The following is an 18,830-nucleotide window of genomic DNA, read 5'->3' on the forward strand; positions in this document are numbered from 1 at the left end:
GATTGTTTCAACCCAAAACATTGTGAACATATTTTTTTTATTCGGCAAATATTTTCTTTCTGTCATATTTTATTTAAGGGCTAATACATAGCTTAGTCTACTACTGTTCTATTTTTCCCATAAAAATGTGTAGCTTTTCAAATAAAATATTTATTATGTAGCTCAGTGCAACTTCTCTATAAAGACTTGTATTTCAAATGTCTTCAAATGTTAAAATGGGTCAATCCACAAGCAGGGAACTCACCCATCAAAAGTTATTAATTGTTCAACAGATGGTGTGTTTCTATTAAAATGGTGCATACGCAGTATTTTTAGAGCTTAATTAAAAAGATTTTTAACCACCTTGTAATATCTATACATCTTACATGCAAAATTTGCATGCAAGGTGAAAATATCAAAATGTGACGCGACTCTCTCAGCTGGCTCATTATAAAGCTTAACATCCCTTGAGGGTATCAAAGCAAAGCTGACTACGTGGACTATGTTTAGCACTGGTGGGACCCGCATTAATCCAGCAATTTAATAGGAGAGGATAGCCGATCTCTAAAAGGGATAGGACAGTTCTGAGAGCGTGTGTACATTACGGCGCCCAACATCATAGAGGCTGATTGAAGCCTCTCTTTCTCTCTCTCTCTCTTTGCTCTGTCCCCTTGACACTGCAGGGGTGAATACTGAATTCAGCTGAGCGCTTTGCTCTCCCCCTCATTCTGTTTTCACAGAGCTCTGCACAATGCTCAGATGAGAGAGAGAAGGAGAGATAGTGTGAGGGCAAGTTAAAGCGGGAGTGAGAGGGCGAGCGCATTACAGAGAGTGATTGAAGAGAAGACCAGTGAAAGAGAGTGTATGCCGAAGAGTTTGCTGCGATAACGACCGGACCCCTGGATTACAGCGCTTTATTTCTCTGGGCACTTTGTGGGACATTTGAAAGGTGTGTGGTGATTTTATTTATTACCATTGGTTACCATAATGATCTGATCAAACCTTTTCAATTACTTTCTGTGGGGTCAAGTATTCATTTATATTAATAAATAAACCAGTCGCTTTATACTGTACTGTATGTTGATGATGTATACAGTAGCATGATGCACATTTTATGGTGTAGCTGGTAGAACATTTGTATTGCAAATACAGCTTCTGCAGTTGTTGTTTGATCATCATTCAAAGCTTGTTTCTTCACACTGAAATGCAAAACACTTCTCAGATCGGTGCTTTGATGGGATGCTGGCCAGATATATCATGTAAGCACTGTTGTAGACAAGCGTAATGTGTGGTATTGATATCTACTGTAACTCTGAAGTATGCTTAAGCACTACTGCAGACACTAGGGGTCAGGTCTTAATGCACTCATGATACATAAAATATTTATCCCAAGTGAGTACAATAATAAGAAATGCAGACAAGGACTTTTTTCTTTGAGTAAATGCAATGTTAATATGCTTGATAATTCTCATTTCAATAGGTATGACAAAGAGAATGATCAATTATAAAAAGTTTATTTATTGTACTGCATTCTTAAAAATGCTGGGTTATTTAGAACCCAGCATTGGGTCAACATTTTTTTGAACCAACAATGGGTTAAAACAACCAAGCATATTGTGTTGAAACAACCTAGCATAGGTTAAATTACAACCCAACGTGCTGGGTTGGAAATAACCCAGCATTTAACACATGCTTGCTGATATACATGCTTATAAAGCAGACTGTCAGTGCATAACCTTGTGGCGAGGTACCAAACAAAGAAGTTCACTAAACAAATAATGACACTGCAAATAGCAAGCAAGATGAAACTTTCCAGACAGATGCTCTGAATAAACTAAGCTTCAGATATACTGAATAAACTGCATCGAGATGTGTGAATTAATTATTTATATATTAAACACTGTCCATTTGTATTGTACATATTTTACAAAGCAATTGATGCCTTATTCATTCTCAGCCAAATTAATAAACAACATTTGTCTTTCATTTCCCATCTCACCACCGCTGTTAATGGCCTGCGTTAAAAGCAATTGTTCATGGTCTTAACATTGGTTGTGTGCGTTCAGACCTTTAAACACTGGTACATCAGCATCCAAGCTGTTCTCTTGGGCTTCATCTGGATGGGCCAATAGCTCTGTGAATATGAGATTAGAGTCCAGTGTTACATTGCATCTCAGACTCGAGAGGACAGAGCAGCACAATTAAACGCATCTCTTTACTTCCAAAGCCAAATACTGATTGAGAAAGACAGGGAGTTTATTTGATTCACTGTTTACAATGCATTGCAGATTAATAAATGCCATTTATACAAACTCCATGCGGTAAATATAAGGCTACTGTACAATTCAACAAAATGTATATCTTTCCTATACTGTATGCAACATTTGCAACTGAACCATTGGTCTGGATTCGAAATTCAATACTGGGTATTACACTCAAGATATGATAAATCATTTGACTGTCCCAAAACAAAACAGAATAAGAAATCATCATGACGCCCGCAGGGTGTACATGAAGCAAATAGCTTTGAAAAGCTATATATGTCTGTGCTGAGGAAGCTTGTTTCCACTGTGTCAAATTAAAATGATCCACAACACAAGCTATTATTCTGAGATCTTATCTTATTATTAAAAACATTTTATAATGTTGGAATATCTCCTTTATTTTGATGCATTATTTCAAAATAATGGCACACAGTAATATTTTAAGTTATTAGTATTAGTATTTAGGTCTAATATCATTCTTGTAAAACTGGCCACCTACGATCGTTTTATCAGACCGACATGTGTTGTCTGACTTATTAACACAGTTAAAGAGTTGGATTCCACATGTTAAACATTCCTAAGTTTAAAAAAAACAGTATTTCTGAGGCAAACACACTCCTCCTCTTTTCGACAAGTTTCGGAAAGTTTTTGTTTTCGACTTCTGAATCTGTTGTGTAATAGAGCCCCCCCAAGTGGAAGTCCTTATATGGGCACTTTAAACGGAATTGGGCACCATGAGCTGACACAAAATCAACGTCAACGAAGTAGTGTGTCGTTGTTTGTGAGTGAAATATATGCCTTATGGAAACAATGGATATAGTTTGTTTATTCGGGGTAACAGCAGAGTTGTGCGTGTGTCCATATTTAACGTTGGATTTGTTGAACAAAAATGTAAGCAAACCTGATGTCTGTCATTAAATGTCAGTGGACTACTGCATGTAGGTTACAGTAATTTACTTTCAGAGCGGCTAAAATTTACCTTTTTCGTGTTCTGACAAAGACAAAGCAGACTTGATTCATTATTTTTATTTGACAGTGAGTCTCAGAGGGCTGTGCATGAGGGAGGAAAACAATGATATTAAAAATCATAAGCTTGCAACAGCTGAACTAAATTTTAAACAACCAATGTTTACTTTATTTGCGTCATTTTTCCTAAATCCAGTAGCTTAATTGTTTAAAAAACATTCGGGCTAGATTTAAATAATTCGGGGCTCGAGCCCTGAATGATAGAAGTCTTAGCGATGCAACTTACAAGCAATGGCTTCGTCTTAAGGCTGTTTTACACGGTACACGGCAAGAGGCGGAATCACAGGTTTTATTGTGAATTAAAAGCGTTTTGTTCAGCATTTAGTGCAAATATGTCTATTTTTAACAGCGCCTACCATGAAGAGCTGTATCTGCAGAAGGGGCAGGATTTTGGGTGCACGAACAAGGGATGCGGACCGACTCAGCTTCAACTCTGTAACAACTCAGTTTCGTTGCTTTACGTACATCTCCCATCGAAAATGAACTAAACACTTGCGATTGCGGCATACCGTGTGAAATGCCCATTAGTTGCAGTCAGGAAAAAGGTGGCAACCTGTGTTATTTGTAAAATGATGTAAAATTCTTGTAAACTGCATCTATTGATGTTACAAGGAAAACGCTGACCAGGGGTTAAAATATAACACTAGTGGCCCTATTTTAACGATCTGAAATGCAAGTGCGAAGCGCAAAGCGCAAGTGACTTTGTGGGCAGATCTTGGGCACTGTTGCTATTTTCCTGGCGGGAGAAATAACTCTTGCGCCAGGCGCAAATCAATAAGGGGTTGGTCTGAAGTTGGTTCATTATTCATAGGTGTGGTTTGGGCGTAACGTTAAATAAACCAATCAGAACGCTATCCAACATTCCCTTTAAACGCAAGTTCCATGGCGGGTTGCTATTATTATGACAGATTTACCAGGCGCATGCCAGGAGCGGTTCACAGCCGAGGAGACCGAAGTTCTTTAAGAGCAGTCAAAGACAGAGAAGTTGTTTTGTATGGGGATGGGAGAAACAGCGTAGGTTAAACAGGCGTGAGAGGAAATAGCCACAATTGTCTCATCAGCTGGCATCCCCAGGACGTTGCGCCGCAAGCGCTACAATGATGTCAGGAGACGGGGAATCCCAAACCTGACGCCAGCAGAGGACATCGCTGCGTCCACCCTCACCGCTGAAAGCCAAGAAACGCAAGCAGTCCAACCCCAAAGAACACTTACAAATCAAGTTCACATACATTAAGGTTTCTTATGAAAACATTTTAATTATTATTTACATAAAATAAACGTAATACAGCCACACAACAAACTTATGAAAATATTTTAATCGTTATTTGCATGAGAATTTTTTAACGCAGCCACACAAAATAAATAAAAACTATTACCACAATGCTCACCAAAATGATTTCCCTTATCTCATGTGTTAATTTTTTTTATTGTAACAATTTATGATTTGCAAAAATAACTGTTGTATCTGTGTAGATTAGATAAGCAAAGTGTGTGCACGTTGTGCACGCTATACATTATGGTCAAGCATGCGCCCTTAAAATAGCATAATGAACAACGCGCAGCGCGCCACTGACTTTAGACTAGTTTTTTTCTGGTCAGTGGCGCAATTGTTTTTTGAAACTGCAAAATAGCATCAGGGATGGTTTGCGCCGGAACACACCTCCTTTTTTGCGCTGAACCGCACAGGGAACCTAGTTTGCCGACGTGCGTCTGTGGAGGGAAAAACCCGCTGTGCGCCGGTGCAAAATACGAATGATACATGCGTCATTGACAAAGTCAATTGCGCTGGGTGCAAGATAGGGCCCTAGGTATTCCTATTCTGACGGTTTACACTGTGCATTTCTAAACCCTGGGTTAGCATTTTATTTGCATATTTATGCTATAAACAGTCATGATTGGCAAAAAAGCAATGTCAGACTGACTGAATTAAAATAGCGCACTGTCGCTTTAAATAACTGCTTGTCTCGCACTTCCGCGTCAGTGTCAGAACAGGTCACAACGTAAATCTCTCTTGGATTTTTTTAAGTCTCTTGGGATGTCATTTTTACTCCAATTAAGGTGTTTTCTGTACACAGATTGTGAAATGAGGTACGTGTACTTCAGTTTCTGATTGGCTGTCCGTTGCTAAGTCACAACATTCTAACCCTACTTCGTTTCACACTGCATGCGTTGGTTAACACCACAAAAGCAGTGCTAACCCTGCTTCGGAGCAGGGTTTCATAACCCTGGGGTAATTTCAGGGATAACCCTTCTTTAAATTACAAGTGTGAAACGATCCTTAACCCATGGTTAAAAGCAGCGTTTAGAACGAAGATAACCCAGGGTTAAGCTCAGTGTAAAAAACCCTGATATGATTGTCTTAACAAACACATGTAAAACTAAATAAAGAAGATATAACCATATGCAGATTGTATACCCTCTCTTGTGTAGGCTGTGTCTCCGCAGTATTTTCCCAGGGATCATTTGCTCAGATAAATATTAAGTGTGTCGCTCCATGATGCCTGCTTCTTCTTATTTACCAGTGTTATCTTAATAACAAGTATGTTTTGCCAAATAAGCTCTGACGGTGTGTTGAACAATATATTGGTTGATTAATCCCTAAACAACAGCTTTTGTATGTGTTTCAGCGATATTAGCACTGGCCACATATGACCACCATGAGCTACTGAAAGTGCACCAAAAATGTGGTGATACTTGTAGGCAGCCAGTCTATCAAAAACATGGTTATATATATACTTTGACTAAACCATGGTTAACTTTAAGGATGACATTTTGCCTGATATTCATTAATTACTGGAAGACGCACTGGTGCATCAAGTATTTTTTAGTTTTTTATGTCTCACGGGAGGACAGGGATGTCGTCTCTGCCACTGGAAGAACATTGAAGTGCAAAGCACAGAGATGTCATCTTTGTCCGCTAGTGTTGAGCTATTCTGCTATTTCTTTTATATCATTTCTTTGTTGAATACTGGACAAGTGACAAATTTCGGGGGACAATAGTGTCTGTCTGTAGTGCCAGGACAAGTTGATAAGCTGCCACCTGGGGATCAGTATTTTAACACCACTTTAACATGACAAATCTGCACAAAACATATACAAATGCAATTCCTTAGAGCGAGAGTACCACTTTAAAGTCGAGGCAAAATAGCAGCTGTCTGTTTTAACCGCTTACCCTTCCCCGTGCATCCACAATGGGTTTCGTCTTATCTATGACGTTGACCAATAGGAGTACACAAGCTCGTTTCTAACATTCCAAAATGAAAGGGAAATGATGGGTTTGCTGCTGTTAATTGAAATTTTACAATAGAGCAAATGTTCGTGGAGATACGATATTCCTGCCTTTATGATATTTGTTTACGCTTTTGTTTCTGGACGCTTCATGACATCACACATATCATGAAAGTCAGCAAGCAATGATTGGTCAGTTAGCAATGTGTCCTGAAAGCCTGACAAATCACAGACAGTGACTATTGTAACAGGCAAACACATTGGCCCTCATTTATCAAAAGTGCGTACACCAAATTTCCAGCGTACACCTGGCGTACACCCAAAACCACGGTGACTTTGAGATTTATCAATATGGACGTTGGCGTACGGCACGCTCAAATCCTACGCCTGCTCAGGAGGTGGTGTACGCACATTTTGAGTTAGTGCAGAAATGCGCAAACACTTCCTAACACCACAAAACGCACTGGCAAACTAAAATATATGATATATTATGACCCACTGTAAAAAAAAAAAACATAATACTTACAAACTTCAGTGTTTATTTTTATGCAACATGGACTTCAATGTTTAATTTGAGAGACTTTACCAAAGCATTTGATTTGTATGCATATGTATTCCTTCAGTTGAGAGCCTGGGCGCTTTACCTGACGTTTCAGGGCAAAGCATGTGAGCGGAGCGGAGCCTTGAGCGGTGCGGTAATATTACCATCAAAGCGCCTTTCTAAAAAGTCCGCTCGCTCAGCACCGCTCGTTGAACCCAGAACGCCCTTTGATAATTTGCTAGTTCGAGAATCTGTAAAAACGTCTAGCAATAAGTTGTGGAATTCAAGCCTTATACATAAATGTAAAGTAAAAATCAAAGTTAAGGTTGGACAGGAAGAAAACATTAAAAGGAAGTGCGGAGAGACTGTAAAAGTTAGCAAATATTCATCCTGGAATCTGAAGCGGCACATTGCAAGAAAGCACAAGGATGTGCTACGAAAACATGGTAATAATGCATCAAAATGTAAGCTAGTTACATACCATTCGATGATAAATAAATAGCTACACATGAATAGGTAAAGTAAAATGTTTGTGTTGAATGGAGCCATAAATCCGATCATGATGACATGCGGACAAAATCATGGCCACGAATTATCTTTTATGCTACATATGGACGCTTCTTTTTCTTATTTAGTTTAAAGTATGGCCATAAATATAAAATTCGTTCCCAATATTCAACAGTTTGTTCCTTGGAATTAATTATTATAATATTTCGTAATTACTATTACAATTATTATTACTTCAAATTATGAATTAGTCTAGTAAAACATGTGGATGTCGTGGAAACAAATTGTTAATTTGAATTATATCCGGAGCTCCGTATCAAACTGGATCTTAGCTAACAAACAACTGTATGTAAATACAGAAAACGTCTCAGTTACGGATGTAACCCTCGTTCCCTGAAGGAGGGAACGGAGACGTCACGTCGTGACCGACGAATTGGGAACTCGCTTAGAGAGACCAATCTGCTTCGTATACTACTAAAACGCCAATGAACTTGGCATTGAGATATTTGCATAATGCTGGCGCCGCCCCGCCAGGTGCCTTTATAAGCAGCAGGTGCAAATAGGGAAATTAGCTTCTTTTCGCTGAGAAAGCCGGGAAAATGAGACCGGCCGATAAACAGCAGGTGGCAGCACCTGTGGCGACGGGACGTGACGTCTCCGTTCCCTCCTTCAGGGAACGAGGGTTACATCCGTAACCGAGACGTTCCCTTTCAGTCGGTCACTACGACGTCACGTCGTGACCGACGAATTGGGAATCCCTACCAAAACGCCACTAGGGGCTGACCTCTTCCAGTGTCTGCGTAAAGCCCTCCGGTTCCACTTAAGGAGGAGGAGATAGGTTTTAAGGCAGAAGGCCGGGCACTAGATGTTCCTTTAACCCCACAGAAGTGCCAGCGACTGGGAAGCGCCCTACCTGAGCGGGATAGGAACGCTGCGGAAGCCACCGCCCGTCTTAAGGGCTAATGGTGGGCGAAGTCAACCGTAGTTGAGGAATAAAGACAGCCGTGGCTGTGTAAGCAAAGCAGTGCTCTGCTAAGGGAAACGTGGGCTGGTAGGATTAACCCCACGGAAAAATACTCACAAAGGAACCCGGTGGGACACAATGTGGAGCCCGAGCCAGACACGTAGGTTCGCGAGGATACAGCTAGTGAAAGGCTGACAGCCAATGCTCCGCAACAAAGGCTGCCAAGGCAGCGGAGGAAGAACAATTCAAACCATTACGCATTTTTGTTCTGAAGGCCTTCCATACTGACACAGTTATGAAGCATCAGTTGGAGGCTGCAAGCCGACCTGCGAGACTGCTCTCCGTGCTCCCCCTGGTGAGGAAAGAACACGAGAGGATACAGGCTCGATACGAACACTGTAAAATCTAGTGAACGTATTAGGTGTCGCCCAACCAGCAGCTCTACAGATGTCTGTTAGCGAGGAACCACGAGCTAAAGCCCAAGATGAGGCAACACTCCGTGTGGAGTGCGCTCTCAAATTAAAGGGGCAAGGAATACCCTGAAGATTATAAGCCAGGGCGATAGTATCAACTATCCAATGAGACATCCTCTGCTTAGTGACAGCTTTCCCTTTCTACTGGCCACCATAACAAACAAAGAGCTGGTCTGAGGTCCTGAGGCTTTGCGTGCGATCCACGTAGAGTCGCAGTGCGCGTACGGGGCACAACAAAAGCCATGGTTGGGTCTGCGTCCTCCGGGGGCAGCGCTTGCAAGCTCACCACCTTATCTCTGAAGGGAGTGGTGGGAACTTTGGGCACGTAGCCTGGTCTGGGTCTCAGTGAGACAGCAGGACCAAACTAAAGCACGAATCGTCAACAGAGAATGCATGTAAATCCCCTACTCTCTTCATGGAGGCCAATGCTATCAGGGTCAGAGTTTTCATTGATAAAAACATCAGACTCGTAGACTGCAAAGGCTCAAAAGGGAGACCTGAAGGCTTCAGCACCATGGACAGGTCTCAGGCGGAAAGAGGGAGGGCGCGAGGGGTTTAGCCTGCGAGCGCCTCTTAAAATATAATAATTAAATCATGCTGGCCAACTGATCTGCCGTTGATAAGTGAGTGATAAGCAGAAATAGCGGCGATATCAACTTTAATGGCGGAGGGACAGCCTACCATCTAACCTATGTTAAAGATATAAAAGCACAATGTTAATGGGCATTCTCTGGGGTCCTCGCGTTTGCGAAGAGCACCGGGTGACGAAAAAGGTTTCATTAAGCGCGTAAGCCCGTCTTGTGGACGGTGCTCGAACCGCGTCGATGGTGTTAGATACCGCTTGCGATAAATCACCTAAACCTTGCGCGCGCTCAACGACCATACATGGAAATCCCACAGGTCGGGGCGCGGGTGCCATAATGTGCCCCTTCCTTGAGAAAGAAAGTCTTTCCTCAGGGGAAATCGTCAGGGAGGGGCTGTCGCGAGGAGCATTAACTCTGAAACCCAATCCAGTACGGGGCGACTAATAAAAGGCTCTCCTCGTCCTGCCTGACTTTGCACAGTGTCTGCGCAATAAAGCTCACTGGAAGGAATGCGTATTTACGCACCCCCCGCGGCCAGCTGTGTGCCAACGCATCCACGCCGAGGCTGCCCTCGGTTAGTGAATAAAATAGGCGACAGTGGGTATCGTCCGGCGACGCAAACAGATCTATCTACGCACAACCGAACTTCTTCCAAATTAGCTGGACCGTCTGGAGGTGGAGTCGCCATTCGCCGGGGGCGCAGCTCGGGAAGCGCGTCTGCCGCTGTATTGAGCGAACCCGGGATGTAAATGGCACGAAGGGACCTCAGATGCTTCTGACTCCAAAGGAGGAGATGACGAGCGAGATGCGACAGGTGACGAGAGCGCAAAACCGCCTTAACGGTAAATAACGCAACAGTCGCAATGTTATTGGTGTCGGCTAATACATCCTTCCCTCGCATCTCCATAGCGGAGCGTACAAGTCCCAGATATACAGCGCACCGCTCGCGGCAGTTGGGGTGCTATGCACACCCCTGAGACTGCAAGCCCGTCATACGTGGCTGATCATCCCGTGCTGAGGGCATTGCAATATACAGAATGCCAGGAGACCCCTCAGGGGCATATCCTCTATCGGAAATGCCGGGTCTACCACAGGGAAAAATTTAAATGACACGCAGGTGCAATGTTTACACGGTGTATGTCGGTGTGCCACGCTCTCCTCGAGACTCGATCGTAAGCCAATGCTGAAGCGGTCTCATATGAAGCAGCTCGGGCGGCGTCACAGCCGCAGCATGCTGTCATATGTCCAGGAGCTTCTGAAATTGTTTCAGAGGGACCGCGTACTTCCCTCGAATTAAACCGAGGCAAGTCAGAACTGACTGGTTGCGCGCTCTTGTTAAACACGCCAATTAGTCGATCGAGTCTTATTTCCATACTGAGAAAAAGGATCCTCTGCACGGGGCAAAGTTGCTCTTTCCCAGACGACCTGAAGACTTAAACGAGCGAGATGCCGAAGCATTAACTCTCTGTGTTCGCGCACGTCTGCCAAGAACGGGCTATTATAAGTCGACGTAGAAAAAAGCAGAATGCGAACAACGCTCTCTCTCTGACATTTTAATGCCGTGACTACACATGGAGACACGGAGAGAGAGAGAGACAGCTCGAATGGTGTACTTAATATTAATATGCCCACCCCACGACGCAGAGCGAAAAAACGGTCTAAAGCGAGGGGAGATGGACACATAAGTACATGTCTTACAGGTCTAAGGCTGCAAACCGATCTGAATATTGAAATACGAGCCTCGGCGTTATCATCCAAAAAGAACACCTTCGTAGAGCCGGTGCGTAAATCAAATCGATCGTAACCCGCCGCGTATTTTGGGTACTATGAGATAAAGGCTGGAAAAACCCTATCATCATCATCTCGGTAAGAGGGACCGGCTCGAACATCCTTCGCCAACAGGATATCGATTTTTGCACGCAGTACATGTGCATCGGACGCTTTCACTACAGTGAAACGAAAGCCCGAATTTTGGGGTGTGCCGGATTCGTAACCGAGGCGGATCGTGCGTAAAACCCAACGAAACGGGCTGGGAACTGAAGCCAAGCACCCAGGCACCGTACGAGGAGAAATAACGACACTACCGAAGTACCCGCGGTGGGGCAGCGAAGCGAGACAGGTGGGACTGCCGGTGCGTCTGCTGTGACAGCATAAACATCTACAGTATGTGTGTGTGACACTGACCTGAGCCCGCTGAGGGTAACGGTCGTCTGGTCTCCTCTACGGAGAGCGCAGACTCCGATGAGGGTGCTGGTGGTCCGGTCTCCTCAGCGGAGAGCTCGGACTCCTCAGGTCACCCGCTGGCGATAGAGGAGAGGTAGGGGAGCTGGTGTGTACCCGCTCACGGCTCTCTCGATCCTCCGGAGACCTAGAGAGGGAAGAGGAATGCACTCTTATGTGTGGTTAAGTGGGTACCGGCCGAACAGCCGGTGGAATATATGCAAACCAAGGATTTTCCACCCGACCCTCTATCGGGGGAAGGAGCTCCATCTCCTGAAGAGTGATCCTCTGCCAATCCGGGTCGCCCTTCACTGGCCACTTAAACTCCCGAATTTCACGGGAAGCGGCTAAGCGGGCGGGGCGAGCTGCTGACGACCGGTTCCCCTGCGCTGCCGAGATGGGGTCCGAGGAGGGGAACGGAGGTGGTCGCCGCAGGACGCCGACGGCGAGAGGCAGACTGAGGAGCCGGCGTGGTGGACCAAGGGCAGCTCTCTTCCGCCGGGGCATGACCTAGGAGATCGCCTCAGTCTGCGCAGCGGAGCTGTACGACTCCCCTGGCTCGCCGAAGAGGCCGGTCTGTGAGACAGGAGCATTCAAGTTGTTCTCGTCTGCGTCCGTCATGTCAGCCAGACACAGCCAAAGGTGGCGATCTTGAACCACTGTGGTGGACATCGCACGACTGAAGGTCGCGGGCTCCCTCGTAAATCCTTGTGAGCCTGCAGCAACGTTATTGCGTGCAGGGCCGAAGCCGCCTCTCCGGCATGCCTGATGGGCAGCGTCCGTAACCGGACGACTGTCTACAAACACGGGAGGGAAGGGTTGGGTGGTCCCTCCAGGAACGCATCCCCTTAGCGGCTCCGTTGGTGAGGGAGGTGAGGGGTGAAGCTGAACGGCCGGACGGCCGCAAATCACGTCAGCTCTTCGTGCCGTCGGGAAAGAAAGGCACAGGAGGAGAGGACCGAGAGGCCCGAGCAGCTCCGAAGTACCAATCATGTGGGCGGGACGGTTCGGGCGGAGAGGGGTTAACCTTTCCAACTCTACCGTCTCCGCCGCTCGCGGGCACGGCCGCCATCTCCGGAACGACTCTGCTTCGGAGGAAAAATGGACACCCCTCTGATGCTGCAGAAGTGACGGGACCAGAAGGAGGTCCAATGGATTCGGCAGACATCGTAGAACACGACTCTGCAGTCTCCACCGGAGCCTCAACCGGCTGAGGATGAGAAGGCCGGTAGGTGGAGGACGCATCCTCCGTCCTACTCAGCGTAGTGACGCGAAGGGCGCCCTGCGAGCGCTTGACAGCCGCACCATGGCGGCGTCAGCACTGCAAAGGCGCGGACAGCGTTCCCGTAGAAACGACAGTCGTCTCCGCAATCCAAGAGGGTTATGCTCTCACAGAGAGAACAGAAACTCTCCACGAACGCAGCCCCGGAGTGCTCGATGCCTGAGCACGAAGACAGCGCTCGTGACCGTCACTGGAACCCTTATACTTCTCGCATCCAAGATCGCACGGGCGAAAAGCTATCCTGAAAAGGACGCTGATCTCCGCATATACGAGAGAGTGGCTGCCTTTAACAAGGCACAAAGCTCTCTCGTATCACTCTTTTAGGGAAATTCACTCAGATGCTTAGTTGATGAGCGCACAGGAAGGCAACGCACACACTAAACTCAAAACAATAAACAGATGTAGAGCCGTGGAATAAGCGAAGCGTCCGCTGTGATACTGCTAGTTCAACCAACTTCAGCAATCAAATCCCAACAGAGTAAAGTAGCTTCTCAGTAGCAGATAAAGCCGGCTTTCGAAGCGAAAAAGCTAATTTCCCTATTTGCACCTGCTGCTTATAAAGGCACCTGGCGGGGCGGCGCCAGCATTATGCAAATATCTCAATGCCAAGTTCATTGGCGTTTTAGTAGTATACGAAGCAGATTGGTCTCTCTAAGCGAGTTCCCAATTCGTCGGTCACGACGTGACGTCGTAGTGACCGACTGAAAGGGAAACACACTACAAAAGTTACTACATCATTTTAAAATATTATTTTAAAAAAACTTAACCGAACCATTAAGCAGACATATAATTTAGATGTAGGCAACATTAAATAATAATAATAATAATAAATAATTATTCTTCTAAATATCAATTAAGCGTCATTAATAATAAAAATAATAATACAAATATTACAAAACGTCATGCAATTATTAATGTGTTTTTAATCCCGCTCTTTAAACTCCCAAATAAAACAATTTTGTTTCTTTCCACTTCCCTGGTTTCTCGTCTTTGCCGTCTTTCGTGTGTCAATGGCGTAAAATGAGGGCGTGGGGGAGGCGGAGACTTGAATTTATATGGGCTTGTTATTCTAATGACGATCGTTTTCAGCAGCGGCATTTATGAAGGGCAGGTATTGCGTACACCTGAATATCAAAGGTACGCACAGTTTCATAAATCAGGCGGTGAGAGGAGTGTAAGCATAATCTTACGCCAACATATACGCCCGTTTCTACGCAAGAATGATAAATGAGGGCCATTGTGTAGTCTGAAGCTAGCATTAAAGTTCTCTTTGGAACACTGCGTTCTGATTGGTCAGTTGTGCCATGCAGTGGTGTGATATTGCTTATTATAAAAGTTTCTGGCCCTTGGTGATGATACTATAGGTTGACGGCACAGCTATAACTGCCTCACCGAGCTACTATGTGTGTCACTGCAATGGCTGGTGGCTGTAGGTAAAAATCCAATTTTCTGCATTTTGCAAGTACATGATGCATGGAAGATGGCAATAAAATGAAAAATAATAAAAAAACAACTTTGGATAAACCCATATAAAGTGTTTTTTTCCAAACATTCATTTTAAAATTTTACTTTTTCTGGAATGGAACACCATGTGGAGGGTAAACATTTTTGCTCTGAAGAACTCACATTTTTCACCTATAATTTTATGACATGAGAAGTTGCTTAAATTACTTTGTTGCTTTGAATAACGATTGTTAAACAGACAAATTGATGCCGTGGACATGAAAATGCAAGATTTGGGTGCAACTCACATATATCTTTATCAGGCAGGAATGCAAGTAGTTCCAGTGCTGTCATTTTGTCTTTAATAAGAGTTGGCAGACTTTCTAATTCCATAACAAGGTCGTTTCAATCAAGATCAGACTCATTTTCAGTGCTCAGTGTTCTCCCAAGCTGCTCGCATTGATACCTTATTGTCTGGGCATCAAGATTTTGAAAAGTTGTTTAACACTCCAAAGTTGTCCCTCACTTTACCCATAGAGCTGAAACGTGTTCCAGTGTTTGGATGGCACAATCCACCAAAACATTGAAGAATTATCATTTTTAATAATTTTACTAAACATTTGTATAGTATTATTAATATAAAAGCTATTTAGTGTGCGCACACACACATATATACATCCTCACTCTCTTTTCTCTTCTTCCTCTTCTCTGCGCCAGACTGATTGTGCCGTCTTTTCATTACAATCAGTTTCTCTTTCATCATAAACCGTTTTTACGCGTTTGCAGCCGGCACTTATTTTGATGCACATGGTTCACATGACGCAACAAAGACATATTTTTGAATGACGAACAACACACATGACACTCCGAACACATATTTTGTATTTGCGCCCCTCAGAAGAGAAGTCACCAGCCGGCACTGGTGGGAAGACATAACATATTATGTCTAGAAACCTGAGTGCTCTTAAACCTAAATAAACAAATTTCCTGAGAATCAGAATATCTTTGAGTTACACTTTAAAGCTATTTTAATCTATAAATATTGCTTTATCTGCCATGTCCTCATGTTGAGAACTTTCCATGAGAATACAGTTGCCCGAAGGCAGTTTATAGGCTACATGAGACAACCTATCCACTTTAGTGTACTGTAAGTGTACAGGTATCATCACTGTGGGAAATACAAGGCATGATAAACAAGAGGATACGAATAGTCTGCACAATGCAAATCTTGATTTTGAAAGAAATAGTTGAGATCAGCAAAGATGCTTTCAGAATTGTAAAGGAAGTCAGAAAAAGATATAAGATGGCTGTTCAAATACACTTTGGCATGTTACAAAAATTTTCCACTAACACATATTAAACAATGGGTGGACCATAGAAAGGTTGTATTGTATATTTGATATCAATATAAGTGAGTCTGTGAGGGTCAGTTATACAGAACCTTAAAAGTGTCAGATGTCGCTATAACAGTAGTTGGAAGTCGGGGTTAATTAAAATTTTCAGTCGTACAGCTGACAATTTAAATCAATGAATAAATCTCTCTCTCTGTTTCACACATTAACACATCCTTGTAATTAATAATGTCATGTAAAAGTGTCTCAAACAGCAGACATTTGACAGCTGCTATACTGGTCATACTTTATTGTGCTATGGTGGGCATGACCAAATACATGACTTTATTATGGAAATCAGCTACCGAAACCAAAACTACTGACCTCCCATATTTTCGAAACAACCCCAATTTCCTTGTAAAGTACATGTAATACGCACTGGTTTTGGCTCATGTTCTTGACATAAATATGATTTTTCATGCTGATTTGGGGGCATAACACAGGGAACTCTGCAAGAAGGATTTAGATGTGTAAAAATATAGCGATATCTGATGTGTCTATCTGGGGATATGTAAAGCTTTGTGAATGACAGGTGTTTTTGCAGAAATTTCCAAAGTTTTGCAGGCACAGGTTCTCCATTTACAGTTTTTTTCGATTGCTAAACGACAGTGGGCACAACTGGAGCTACATGTGCAAAACTCTAACTACAGTCTGCACTACCAAAGTCACCTGAGCACAACTCTTAACATATGGCTCAAAACAGCTCCGTGCAGCCAAACACTAAACACAACCCTCACTGAGATAACACACACTGTCACTCACAACACACTGAGAGGAAAAACACTAACATCAAACACCAATACACAAAATACTAACTTTATATCTTTACAGTTTTAACAATTTCAGTGATGTCACACCAAGTAATGTTTTCTTTAAAGAATGATTTATTTATTGATTTATCACAATATTTTTTTTAGAACATCATAATTTTTTAGGGTAAATGAAAATTAGCAGTTTGCTTCAGTTGTCTGTAGTAATTTACGGAATTACAGTAATGAGAAAAAAGGTAGAAACTTAAAGTACATGAAAGGTAATATTATATATAAATGAAATATATATATGAAATTGGAATTTATATTTATATGAAATTGCAATCAGCAGTGTTTGAAAGGCACAAGGCTGAAATCAATTGTGTTTTGAATGTGTGATTCACAGTTTTGACAGCAGTGTGTTAGCATTTGAACAAAGTGCTGTAAATCCACAGTGTTGTGCAGGTTGTGGTTAAAGTCATGGGATAAGTGTGTAAAGTTTTGAAAACTGTGTTCAAGCAATGAAAAACGAACTAGAGTTTGGTCCACATGAACTGCTGCTGTGCAGACTGTAGTTAGAGTTTTGCACATGTGACTCCAGTTGTGCCCACTGTCGTTTAGCAATCGAAAAAAACTGTAAAATTTGTGAGAAGACATGTTAAAATCGTCTAAATCATTCTTCCTATATTGACATATCTAAATAGTTGATGCCTAAATGTACAATACATTGAACAGATTGTACTTTTGTCCCTCAAGCATGATTAAATGAAATACTGTATTCCATAATCTACCCTGACTAATGTCTATTACTGTTGAGTTCCAAGGTCAATCTTCCTCTCTCAAAGATCATATGCAAATAATATATAAGGGCAGGTATACAAAGAGTGTGTTCGTCATGGTACAAATGAGCCGGAAGGGTTTTACTCTTCGCAGAGAGACCAGTTCCTTTAAATTAGCTTTTAAACAAAAATATATTTTTATCTTTTTAAGTGTTTCCCTTCCTAGAAAAAAGAAAAAAATACTCAAGTTGTAAAGCTCAAACTGTATGCTAATACAGTGTATTCTTTCTGTACTTTAATCCCTGTGTCTAAGCTCGATAGGCTTTGAACTGGATGAGCTTTATGGAGTTAACTTGACTGGTATTCTGAATCCTTTTTAATCACACTGGGATTCATCATAACTTTACATTGTTGAGTGAAGTTTTAAGATTTAAGATTTAAGTAAATGACACAGTTTGCATGAAGGTTAGACAGTTAATGTCATGTACCATTCAGTCATTATGAGGCTTTCAATGTCTGTGTGTGTGTGTGTGTGTGTGTGTGTGTGTGCGTGCGTGCGTGTGTGTGTGTGTGCGTGTGGTTTCTCTTAAACATCCTCTCTGTCTGCCTTTCTGTCTTTCCAGTGCTAGCTTTAACTTACAGCACTTTTTTGCTGTCTAACAGGATTGGAGTTCAGGGATCTGCTGGCTGATGCATGCTAGAAAATCCCATGTTAATTCAGCAACATCTTTATCCAGCAGGAGACCCAAAGATTAAAAGTTGACTCACATCATGCTACATTATGTCAGCCAATATACAGTTTGAACATGACACACTAAAAACAGTCAAAAAGAAAAACATTAAAAAAATCTAAAATAATGAGAGCATAGTGTGATATAACCTTTGGAAAGACTGGCTGCACTTTTAAGTACACTGCACTTGAAATCTTTGAGCTTGTTAAGTGTTTAGACAAATGCTGAGGTTTCTCCATAGAGAATATTGCTGCAGAGACGCAATGTCCTGCCAAACATAATGTCACTATAGTAGAGCGTATAACAGGTCTCCAGTGATTTGCCCTGCAATCATGGGCTATGTGTGGTGGTCTGTGTCCAGCAATTAATGTCGGACTTGTCCTGTTTGTTCTCCTGTCCTCTTTATCTAAATGGATTTTTACATGTTGCAGCAACCACTTCAATGTAAAGCATAGTTTATTTGTTTCTATTGGATTGTTCAGAAACATGTTAGATTTGGCAAATGTTTACAATGAATTAAAAATGTCATCTAAATTCAATTTTTGTGTTTTAAAGCAAGTTTTTTTTCATTAGGATAATTAAACTGACTGTTTTATTGTTACTACTACACTAATATATTGTCAATTTAAAGGTGTAAAAAGATATTTAATGTAAAGAGAATTGACGACA

At 42.6% G+C, this 18,830-nt stretch overlaps 1 protein-coding gene across 1 annotated transcript in view; it reads left to right on the forward strand.

Moving 5' to 3' along the window:
• The first annotated feature begins 616 nt into the window (after nt 1–616).
• The window catches only part of cdh12a (cadherin 12a), a 77,653-nt gene continuing 59,439 nt past the window's right edge, over nt 617–18,830 (forward strand). The window contains exon 1 of the mRNA XM_065276411.1: nt 617–928. The gene's annotated coding sequence lies outside the window, so the exon portion shown is untranslated. The remainder of the gene's footprint in view (nt 929–18,830) is intronic.

This window comes from Paramisgurnus dabryanus, chromosome 6 (genome assembly GCF_030506205.2).
Source record: "Paramisgurnus dabryanus chromosome 6, PD_genome_1.1, whole genome shotgun sequence".
Classification (NCBI taxonomy): domain Eukaryota; kingdom Metazoa; phylum Chordata; class Actinopteri; order Cypriniformes; family Cobitidae; genus Paramisgurnus; species Paramisgurnus dabryanus.